At 41.5% G+C, this 10287-nt stretch overlaps 1 pseudogene; it reads right to left on the bottom strand.

Annotated features, from left to right (window-relative positions):
• Positions 1-4676: 4676 nt before the first annotated feature.
• On the bottom strand, positions 4677-8381 carry LOC150040420 (T-complex protein 1 subunit gamma pseudogene; annotated as a pseudogene).
• Positions 8382-10287: the final 1906 nt, after the last annotated feature.

Raw genomic sequence — 10287 nt, 5'->3', positions numbered from 1 at the left:
CTTGGCCGGTGTGCCCTTTTAGGAAGATTTTTATCTCCCAGAACTTGACAGATTTTCCAGCCTCACACTTTCACGTGAAGTTTCTCATGTTACCCACCCCCCTCCTCTCCCTCCATTCCAGCTTGGGTAATCTTTCTCTAAAGCGACAGTTTCTCAGTTGGTGGTTGAATTCCAGAGTGGGTTAATGTGAAAGGCAGAATTGCCACATCTTGAATAACTTAAACCTAAGTATGAAACTGACCAGAATGTAGTATAGTACAATCCTGGGCTTTGGAGCAGTACTTTCCAAGTAGCAGCCCATGGAGCCAGGCCAAGGCCATGGAGTTGGGCCAAGACCATGGGGTTACAATCCAGTGAGTGCCATGTGATACATGGCAGTGATGGCCACCAAAATTCTGCAGCTCCTCTTGTGAAGTGGTACAGTGCCTCTTGAGCCTGGGCTGGTCCTGGGATGTGGATCACTAGGATACAACAGAGGGACACAGTATAATTCCCAACTTTGAATATGAGAAGCTTTCGAACCTGAGAAGCTTTTGGACCTGGGAAGCTTTCACAGTGTTGTTCTCAAGGTCTAGCGAACACTACGTATGAACATACCAGGACGATATTGGTAGAGGATGAAGTAATATGTGAGGAAAGACAGCAGTCTGGCAGGCTATGAATTGGTTGGCCCGGATGAATTAGCTAATAGTCACCCCACTGAGCCTAAACCAAATTGACAATCTAAGAATCATGAGCAATTAGATAAATGATTTAGGCTTCTAAGTTTGGGAGTAGTTCATTACATAGTAAAGTGAATGAAAGAGAAACTGATAAAGAGGACACAGGGAGGGAGGGAGGAAGGGAGGGAGGGAGGGAGGGAGGGAGAGGAGGAAGGGAGGAAACCATCAGGTCCTTACAGAGTGTGACATGTGGAGTCAAGGTAACAAACAAGGTAAGGTGATAGACAAGGGCTGTGAGTGATGAGTTTGGGAAAGATAGAAAAGACTTCTCAGTCGAGAGTGTGGCTTACTGGTAGAGTGCCTGCCTAATATGCACTAAGTTCTGGGTTCGATTCCTTGGTACCACATACACAGAAAACAACAGAAGTATTGCTGTGGCTCAAGTGGTAGAGTGCTATCCTTGAGAAAGCCCAAAGACAGTATCCAGACACTGACTGGCAAAAAGAAAAAAAGATCTCACTAAAGAGGTCAGTTAGATGGAAACTTGAGGCTAAGAAAACTACGTAAGGTAGGTTTTCAAAAGGAGAGCAATGGTATTGTGTCCAGAGAAGAAGTTAGAGAGCTCGGTATTGTGCAGTACAAAGTCACAGGAGGGTTTATACTCAATAGGACACTATCTGGTTTCCACCGCTTAAGATCATTATGGCAGCAGAATGGAAGATGATTGTACAGTGCAGAGTGGAGGCAGAACTCATTGGGGTCAGACTCTGAAATCATTACAAGGATGAAGAATGTTCACCCCAAGAAATTATTTGGTACATGATGAGACCAACATGCATGCTTCTTATCAGCTGTCCATAGCCATCTGAATGTATTGATAATTTTGAATGGCCTGCAAAAGATGTCATAAACATCCAAATGGCCCTTGGAAGAAAAAAAAACTTTCCAAAACCTGTGAGAAAAAGGCCTACTGACAACATACATCCTGCCTTGAATCCAAATTTTTTTATTTGATCCATAGCTCTAACAAATTTGAAGGGTCAAATGATAGATCTCCTGCCAAGCAAGCATGAGGCCTTGAGTTCAAACCCTACTACTGCCAAAAACAATAACAAATGTAAGATCATGTGCTGATTCCAAAATTTTTGTCCAGAAGTATTTATTGCCTTTTTAATTAGAAAGTAAGAATTGCATATATTTATGCAACACAGTGGGATGAATATATATAACTTCCTCATAGTTTTTGTAAGTTTGTTTGTGAATTAATAAGCATATGAAGTTTTCCTCATACTTAAAATTAGATAAAAAATAAATCCAAAGCCAGATGCCAGTGGCTCGTGTCTGTAATCTTAGCTACTCAGGAGGCTGAGATCTGAGGAATCTGGCTTAAAGCCAGCCCAGACAGGAAGTCTGTGAGACTCTTATGTTCAATTAACACCAGAAAAACTTGAACTGTGTCTCAAAGTGTAGAGTGCTAGCACTCATGCCTGAAGTTCAATCCCCAGGACAGGCATAATATATACATAGATACATAGATACAGCATCTGTATGGAGAATATTGGTTCATGATTCTTAATTTCACAATTTTGTGGATAGATTAAATTTTTCTCTAGCTAGTTGTCTGAAAGCAAGACCTCCTTCAGAGAACATTCCTCCTTTGAATATTTTAAACCCAAATCCTGATTATAGTCCCTCCAGGCCCCCACATTTGCTTATAAACAACTTTAATATGTTATTTTTCCCAAAAGTTAATTGAGAAGCACTTGTTTATTTAACCATATTAAGAAACAGTACAGTTTAGTGATAAAGATCATGGGTTGTCCAAGTTTGGATTTCACTTCTGCCATTTATTACTTGTTTGCTGTTTAGCATTTTTTAAATTGGGTAATAATAACACCACCCATATGGTGGCATGATGATTAAAATAGTACAGCCCTTGATACATAGTAGGTACTCAACATTAGCTATTATTATTTAACATCAAATACTCTTAGGATACCAACCCATACCTTATGCATCTTTGTTGCTGGGACTGTTTGAAAATAACACTATTTGAAAAAATATATTATCTAGAATTAACTGAAAAAATATTCCAAAATTTTACTCAATTCATCGCTTTCTAATTTTCTACCAAAATTTTATTCAATTCAGCATTTTCTAACTGTCTATATCTGTGAAATGGTACTAGGCTTCTGTTGTCCACTAATGACTGGCTGATAAAATGAGTTGGACAAGAATAAAATTCAAAAGATGGCCAAGTGGAAAGAGATGTGAGAGAAAGTCTCAAGCCTGCCTCCTAGAAAATATGGTTTGAGGATACTTAAGGGCTGAGGTAGAAGGGAAAGATATTGAAAATAAACTAAGAGAAGGAGAAGTGTGAGGTAAGTCTATAGAAAGTTTACTCCAGTTCTCCCTCCATTTCAACAGTACAGTTAAGAAGCTTGGTTTCAGCCAAGCATAATGATATGGAATCCAAGCTACTCCGGGAACTAAGGCAGAAAGACTCAATTGAGCTCAAGAGTTTGAGGCCATCCTCCAGGCCTTACCAATGTAGACAGACGAACCAAGCAGAAGTTTTCTCTTAACTCCAAAGTCAAGCAATATCCTTGTCCACATCTGTTTGTAGAAACAGTCACAAATCGACCCACTCAAATCCAAAAAGAGGATCTAGACTCTGTCTTCTGATAGTGGAAGGCAAGATTTCATCTAAATAAATGGGTAGGGTGAAAGATAATGCTACAACCACCTTCAAGAACTATAGTTTTGCTATTTAAAGATTATATAGCAAATAACAAAACTAAAAGTCCATTCTTTTTTATTTTAATGTATAGAGGGGTTACAGTTATATTTGCCAGATAGAAGTTGCATTAGTTCTCACACACTGATACCACTGATATCTCTTCTCATGTTTTTGTCCCCATTTCCTGCCCCCCAACCCCTCCCCTCATTTTTCTCCTCCTATTTCAAATAAACATAAACATCTATATAATATACCAGGTAACAAAGTGGGATACTGGGGTAACAATATGAGATTAATCAAAGGGCAACACAAGAGAAGAGAGAAATACATAATATATAAAGAATAACAGTCACTTATAATTAAGCTCTTGTTTCCATGTCCTGGAGGTTCATTAATTTGGCCTCATCCTATATGGCCTTATGTATCTAGGGTTTGAGCTATTGCAATCCCTCTGCTAGGAGAATTCTAGATGTGTACTAATTATCACAATTCTTGGTCTGTTTTTTATTCCACTATGTGATTCAGCACGTGAGTTGACTCATCTCCTGAGGGTTAGATTCAATGGATGGAAACCAAGTCAAAGAAAAAATAAAACAGGGGAGTCTATTTTGCCCCAAAACATATAGAAATCAACACACTCGGATTAGCCAAAGACTTTTGAGAGCCCCTGTGTGCAGTGAGATGCCTCTCTGCACACAATATAACAAGGTCAAGGACAAGGGAGCTAGGGACTCATGCAGACTTCCAAAGGTTGCTCCCGTTTACCATTGACCCCTTATTCACAAAAGGAGTCCTCGTTCAGCCCTGTACACCTTCACACTCTCATCAGCATATGAATGAATGCATAAATGAATGAATGAATGAAATGTAGCTCAGTTCTGTGTTGTTGTTCCATGCGTTTCATATTCTTTTTCCCCGTTTTGTTTTGACAGAATGGACTAGTTGAAATCTGGAGGACTCTGGAAGAATGAAAGGCCAGCTGGGTGGGAATGCTGCCTGCTACATTAAATGAGCAAGGTTATATGTGGTCAAACGATGCCCAGGTGTTCATTGGGTTTTTTTCCCCCCAAAGGACTTAGATTTAATCATCGGAAGCAAACAAAATTGAAAGCTTACAATAGAGAAGAATTCCATATCAGTAAACTCTTTGCAAACTGATCTGGGATAGAATGAGACTCGGGGCTGCTCCTCAAACCTAGTCCCTTCCAAACAAAGACACCCACCGTGTTCCTGGCACACTGGCTCAGAAAAGGGGCAGTCACCTTGTCTGCCACTCACTCCTGGCCAGCATCAGGAGCCCCACCTTGCCTGTCCTGATCATCACCTTTGTTTTTGTGGCCTGAGATGATGTCATCAATCCAGCAGAACTGCCATCTCCACTGCTGTTTGGTATGTTTGTAGCTTTTTAGCCAATGGCTCCCAAATGCCTAATTCCTTCATGTCCACCAATGTACCTGTTTCGCCATTTCAATGCATCCCAGATCTCACAGTTATCCTGTGTATGCCCTAAGGGAGGTATGTAGAGGAATAGTACTGGCCCCACAGTTCTGAACTGGAGTACGAGGAATGGCCTCCAAAGCCTGAGCAACCGCCCTGTATGGCCACCCTCCACAGAAGCCATGGCCTTAGATTTTTCTGTCAAGGCATGGCCCACAGCCATTTCAGAGGCTCCCCCTCCCGTACCAGCTGAGGGGCCAGGAGAACATTGCAGCCCACTTGCATGCCAGCCTGGAGGTTTCCTTCTACTTCTGAGAGAGTATCTTTGCTGGCACCCCTAAGGAGAATGGTGCAGGATTTGGGGTATTTACACTCCATGATGAATGCAAAATATTCATCTCTAATTTTCTTAATTTCCAACAAGCATGCTTCTGTTCCAACATGTTCTTTCAGTTCTTCAGGCCAGCTGACTGTTTGCCCCCCTCCCCACTGGGATTATTGTCTGTCTTCCGGACTGTACTGATGGCTGTGATATTAGCTCGCATGAGGTAGTGCTGCAAGCATTCCTCAACCCACAGCTCAGCAGAGAGTCCTTAACAGAGTTCCAAATGTTCAGCCCATCTTCACACAGGAGGATTTGTCCAGGGAGGCAGCAAGAAGGAACTAAGACCAAGGAGAAGTAGACAAAAAGCCCATCCCTTTTCCCTCCTAAGAACTTGTGCAAAATAGAGGGAGAATACAAGGCTAAGTGGCTCATGTTATAAATTCAAAGAGCACTGATTGAACTAATGACCTTAATATTTTAAATCTTCCTTTGTCAGTGCATACACACACACACACACACACACACACACACACACACACACATGTATATATGTTCCCTGTAAAATAGAAGGAAGCCTGGGAAGTAATAAGATGTTAACTCCGGCACATGTCCATATAGCTTCACCAAGTATCTTCTCAAATCTGGGGCCACTCAAGACCTTCATGCAGCTTACTTTTAAAAACAAACTGTGGGGCTTGGCATGAAAAATTATGCACAATTTATGAGAAAAAAAACAATGTGTCAATCTCATCCATCTTACTTTCTAGACACGCTCATTAAGAAGAGTGAGGGAAAACAAAAGGAACTCTAGGTGATGGAAACAAGAGCTCTATCTTGTGTGATTGTTGTTCTTATTGTACTATGTCATTTCTCTTCTCTTTTGTTGCCCTTTGGTTAATCTCATGTTATTGTATCTGACTTTGTTACCTGGTATATCGTATCTATGTTTATTTGTTTATTTGAAATAGGAAAGGGAAGGGGGGAAAACAAGATGATTGGGATGGTTGGGGGGGAAATGGGGACAAAACAAGAGAAGGGGTATCAATGTGTGAGAAGTAATCCACCTACTACCTGGTGAATGTAACTGTAAGCCCTCTATACATTACCCAAACAATAAAAAATAAAAGAGTGAGGGAAAGGGTGAGTGAGAGAGAGAGAGATGGATCAGAATGTTGAAAGGGGTTATCTGGATCAAGATATATTATATTCATTAACTTCTCTGTTAAATGGAAATTCCTTTGTATAACTACTTAAAATATTTTTTTTAAATCTTAAAGAACGGGAGGCAAAGAAGCAGTAGTCTTCTGAGTCATACTCACAGACAAGAGTGCCTACAACACACCTGAGTCAATAAACTTGAACTCAACTGGCTGGCCCACTGGGGTTAAGCAGAGCAGTCCCTGGTCTTTCTAAGCTGCCGTCAGTTCCTATAGGGTAATACACAGAGAGGTTAAGAGCCAGAAGGCCTGCTATGACCCTAGCTCAAACAAACATTGTCACTCTGGAATAGGCATCCAGAGGCCTCAGCAGATACATAGAGGTCATCAAAAATCCAAGGGACATCTGCTCATTTTAGGAGGGCCACACATCTTGTCTGATCCCATGATGTGCCCATGAAAAACATCAGCCTGCTAGCCACTAAAAGCTAAGGCACCTACTTAAGGTCTACATTGTGGAATTCGAGAAGAGTTGAAAAACAAAGCTGTTACCAAATGAGCATGCAAATATCTTCTAAAAGATTCGTTTATACGATTACAAATGACTGCGTTTAAACCAGATTGCACAGTTGATTTCATTTAGCCCCCCAACAAGCAGATGAGGGCTTAGCAGATTATTAGCAAAACGAAGCTCTAATGTCCATCCCTGTAAGAAACCATCTTTTCCCTAGGGTCTGAAGCTAAAAAAGCTGATGGGCAAAAGAAAAGAAAACATGTTGAGAACAAGAGATGGCAAGCAAAACCGTCGGAGCTGAAAGCTCTGAGTCTGAGACCCTGACGGTCATCATAACTAGACAAATGAAAAGTCAAACCAAAGTTCAGCTTTGCCATTCCTGGCCTCCTCCTCTGAAGTGGACCAGCTATCTTTCGAGAGGTCCAAAATTTGTGGTTCAGATGCCACTTGTGTGTTAAGGTGGCCTATAAAAACCCCAAGACATCCTTGTTGTTCCTGCCTTGACCTCTGCACACTGGGCAGACATTTGGGAGAAGGTCATGATCAAGCAGAGGAGGGATTGAATGAAGCTCAAAATGACTTTGGGTGGAGGGTATGGATAAGGTTAATTAAGTGCAGCTTCAAAAATAAAGAGACATGCAGGGCCTGTATTGTAGGCAGGACTAGTATATGTTCTCTCAAATCCCTTATCCTCAACTTCATTACCACAAATTTCCCAGCCTGCGTAGCTCCTACAAGATCTTCCCTGCTTCCTTCACCCACCTGTCTTCCAGAGGCAGAGGACCTAGTAGACGACAGTGAAGCTATAGGGACAGCCAGAGCCTTGGATAAAAGAGCATGGGTCCATGAATTACCACATAGAGCAAAATCCTGTCCCTCGATGGCCAGCCAGATTTTATGTGAGCAAGAAATACCTCTTGTGTTAGGTCTAGGATTTGAGGATTTCTCTCTTATGGCACTTAGCATTGCCTAAATTTACTCAGTAGAGAAGTTGGATTATTCTAAAAAGCAACCTTCAATTTTAACAATTGACATCCCCCCAAAATTAGCTGCTTGAATCAAAACTTTCCTTTCCAATTTCCAGAGGCAGAATGCAAATGCCAACTGCTTTACAGGCTAAGAGGTCAAGACATGGATTCTAGTTTGTTTTTTCATTGTCTAGTGATAGGATGTTACCAGGATTCTTCACCTCCAGAATTTGTCTTTCATTTGCAAACTACAGATAACCACATCTAATTCTTTTTTTTTTTTGCTGCCGAAACCCGGGATCCACATCTAATTCTTATGGCTGCCATCATGATCAGATTCAATGAGATTACATATCTGACATGTCCACTCAATACCTGATAGGCAGTAGATCTGCCCTAAATATGAGTTTCTTTGTCATTTTTGGAAACTTTTCTACACCATATTTTGCCCATAATCACAAGGTGGTATTTGGCCTCCCAATTGATCAAATGCAAGGGCAAGAAAAAAACTGTTGCTAACTTTGTGATACTGGGGCAACTTGACGGATGCTTACATTCCATTCATTGATCACGATCATTTTGAATTACATGTAGCTTCTCAGAAAAGAAAATCATCCCTAGTCTGTACAGTGAACTAGAAAGCTTGGCCTGGCCCCAAAGACATCTCAGCAAATCTGCTACCCAGTTCCAGTGGCTGGCAGTCAGGCATCTGGTCCCTTAGCCTGAGTTGTGCAGCTGTGACTGACAGACAGCAGGGTGCTAAGGCTCCAATGCAAAGATCTGATTTGGCAGCTAGAAAAGTGGCTGCAGCAGCAAGAGCAGCAGCAGGCTCCACTGGAAAACAGCCTTGTCAGCACAGCGCACAGCTGATGCACACCTCCCTGCACAGGGACCTACACTGGAGGGCAAGACAGCAGGGAATTAGAGCTTCCCAAGCTCTGCACACTGAGTTGACATTGAAGTTGAAGACAGAAGTGTGACTCCAGATTGAATCTAATGGGCCACTTCTTGACAACTTAGCAGAGGAAAAACAAAATGTGGCTTCCTTTGTTGTATTCAGACAATAGCCCTACTAGTGGGTTTGAACCCTAGCTGCCTACTAGACTCACCTGGGAAGCTTTAAAAAAAATAACTGGGGACCCGGAGTTTGGCCTAGTGGTAGAGTGCTTGTCTAGCATACATAAAGACCTGGGTTCGACTTCTCGGTACCACATACATAGAAAAAAGCCAGAAGTGAAGCTGTGGCTCAAGTGGTAGAGCTCTAGCCTTGAAGAAAGCCTAAGGACAATGCTCAGGCACTGAGTGCAAGCTCCAGGACTGGCAAAAATAAAATAAAAGTTTAAAAACTCCTGATGCCCAGACCATAGACCAAACCAATTATGTCAGAATTTCTGAGGCCAGGACTCAGATATCTCTAATTTTAAATTTTCCAAGGTAATACTGCTATGTACCCAAAGACGAGACTCACTGGCCTACAGCTTGCAAACTACTTGGCCAGATTGATTCAATCAAGGTGGTTGAGAGGAGAAAGTAAACACAAACTAAAACAGTAACTTGCTTATAGTCAGAAGTTTGAGTAGAGGAGATGGATCTTCAATATTCAATTCAGTAATTGAATGAATGTCTGTACCTTCTAACCCTCTAGCCTAATGTGAACAGCTTTAGCACTTATCCTGTATCTTCACAGGGTGGGGATGAAATAAGTCCCTTTTTATTTTTTTTTAATTTAATGAGTGCATTGATCCTTCCAGGATGCCAAGAACCAGTCAAAAACTTCCCAAATAGAAGGGGGGAAAACAAGATGGGGGAGGGAGGGAAATGGGGATAAACACATGTGAAAGGGGTTCAATGTATGTGAATTAATGCACCTCCTATCTGGCAAATATCATGTAACCCTTCTATTAATTACAATAAAAATATTAAAAAAAACTTCCCAAATATTAACTCAGTTTGATTCATTGAAATGCCTCCTGAGTCTTTCCATACAACACTGTTAATTGACTCTAAAATGCATGAACTTTTTTAACCCAAAAAATCCATTTCTTATACTTCAGAGAAAGGAAATGATTAAGGGATTCTGAAGAGATTTAACTATATGAGTGACTGCTATTGTTTGGATCCTGACTGTTTCCCAAAGGCCCATGTGTTACAGGTTTGCTCCCCTGAGAGGCACTATTAGGGAGGTGATGGAACTTTGAAGAGATGGGGCATCAAGAGAAATCCTCAAGTTATTGGGGGTGTGTCCTTGGAGAGAATCATGGGACCCCATGCCTTTCCTTTCTTCCTGGCCATGAAATGGGGAGTTCTCCTCTAACATGCATTCCCATCATGACTTACTGTCTCTCCACCAGACCAAATTAATTGTGGCCATGGCCATGGACTGGAATCTCCTAACCTGCAAGCCAAAATAAACCTTTTCTCAGAAGGTGGTTATGTCAGTATTTTTTTTTGCCAGTCCTGGGCTTGAGCTCAGGGCCTGAGCAC

Source organism: Megascapheus bottae, chromosome X (genome assembly GCF_031878675.1).
Source record: "Megascapheus bottae isolate mThoBot1 chromosome X, mThoBot2.hap1, whole genome shotgun sequence".
NCBI lineage: Eukaryota > Metazoa > Chordata > Mammalia > Rodentia > Geomyidae > Megascapheus > Megascapheus bottae.
This window is presented reverse-complemented; position numbering and strand designations above follow the sequence as displayed.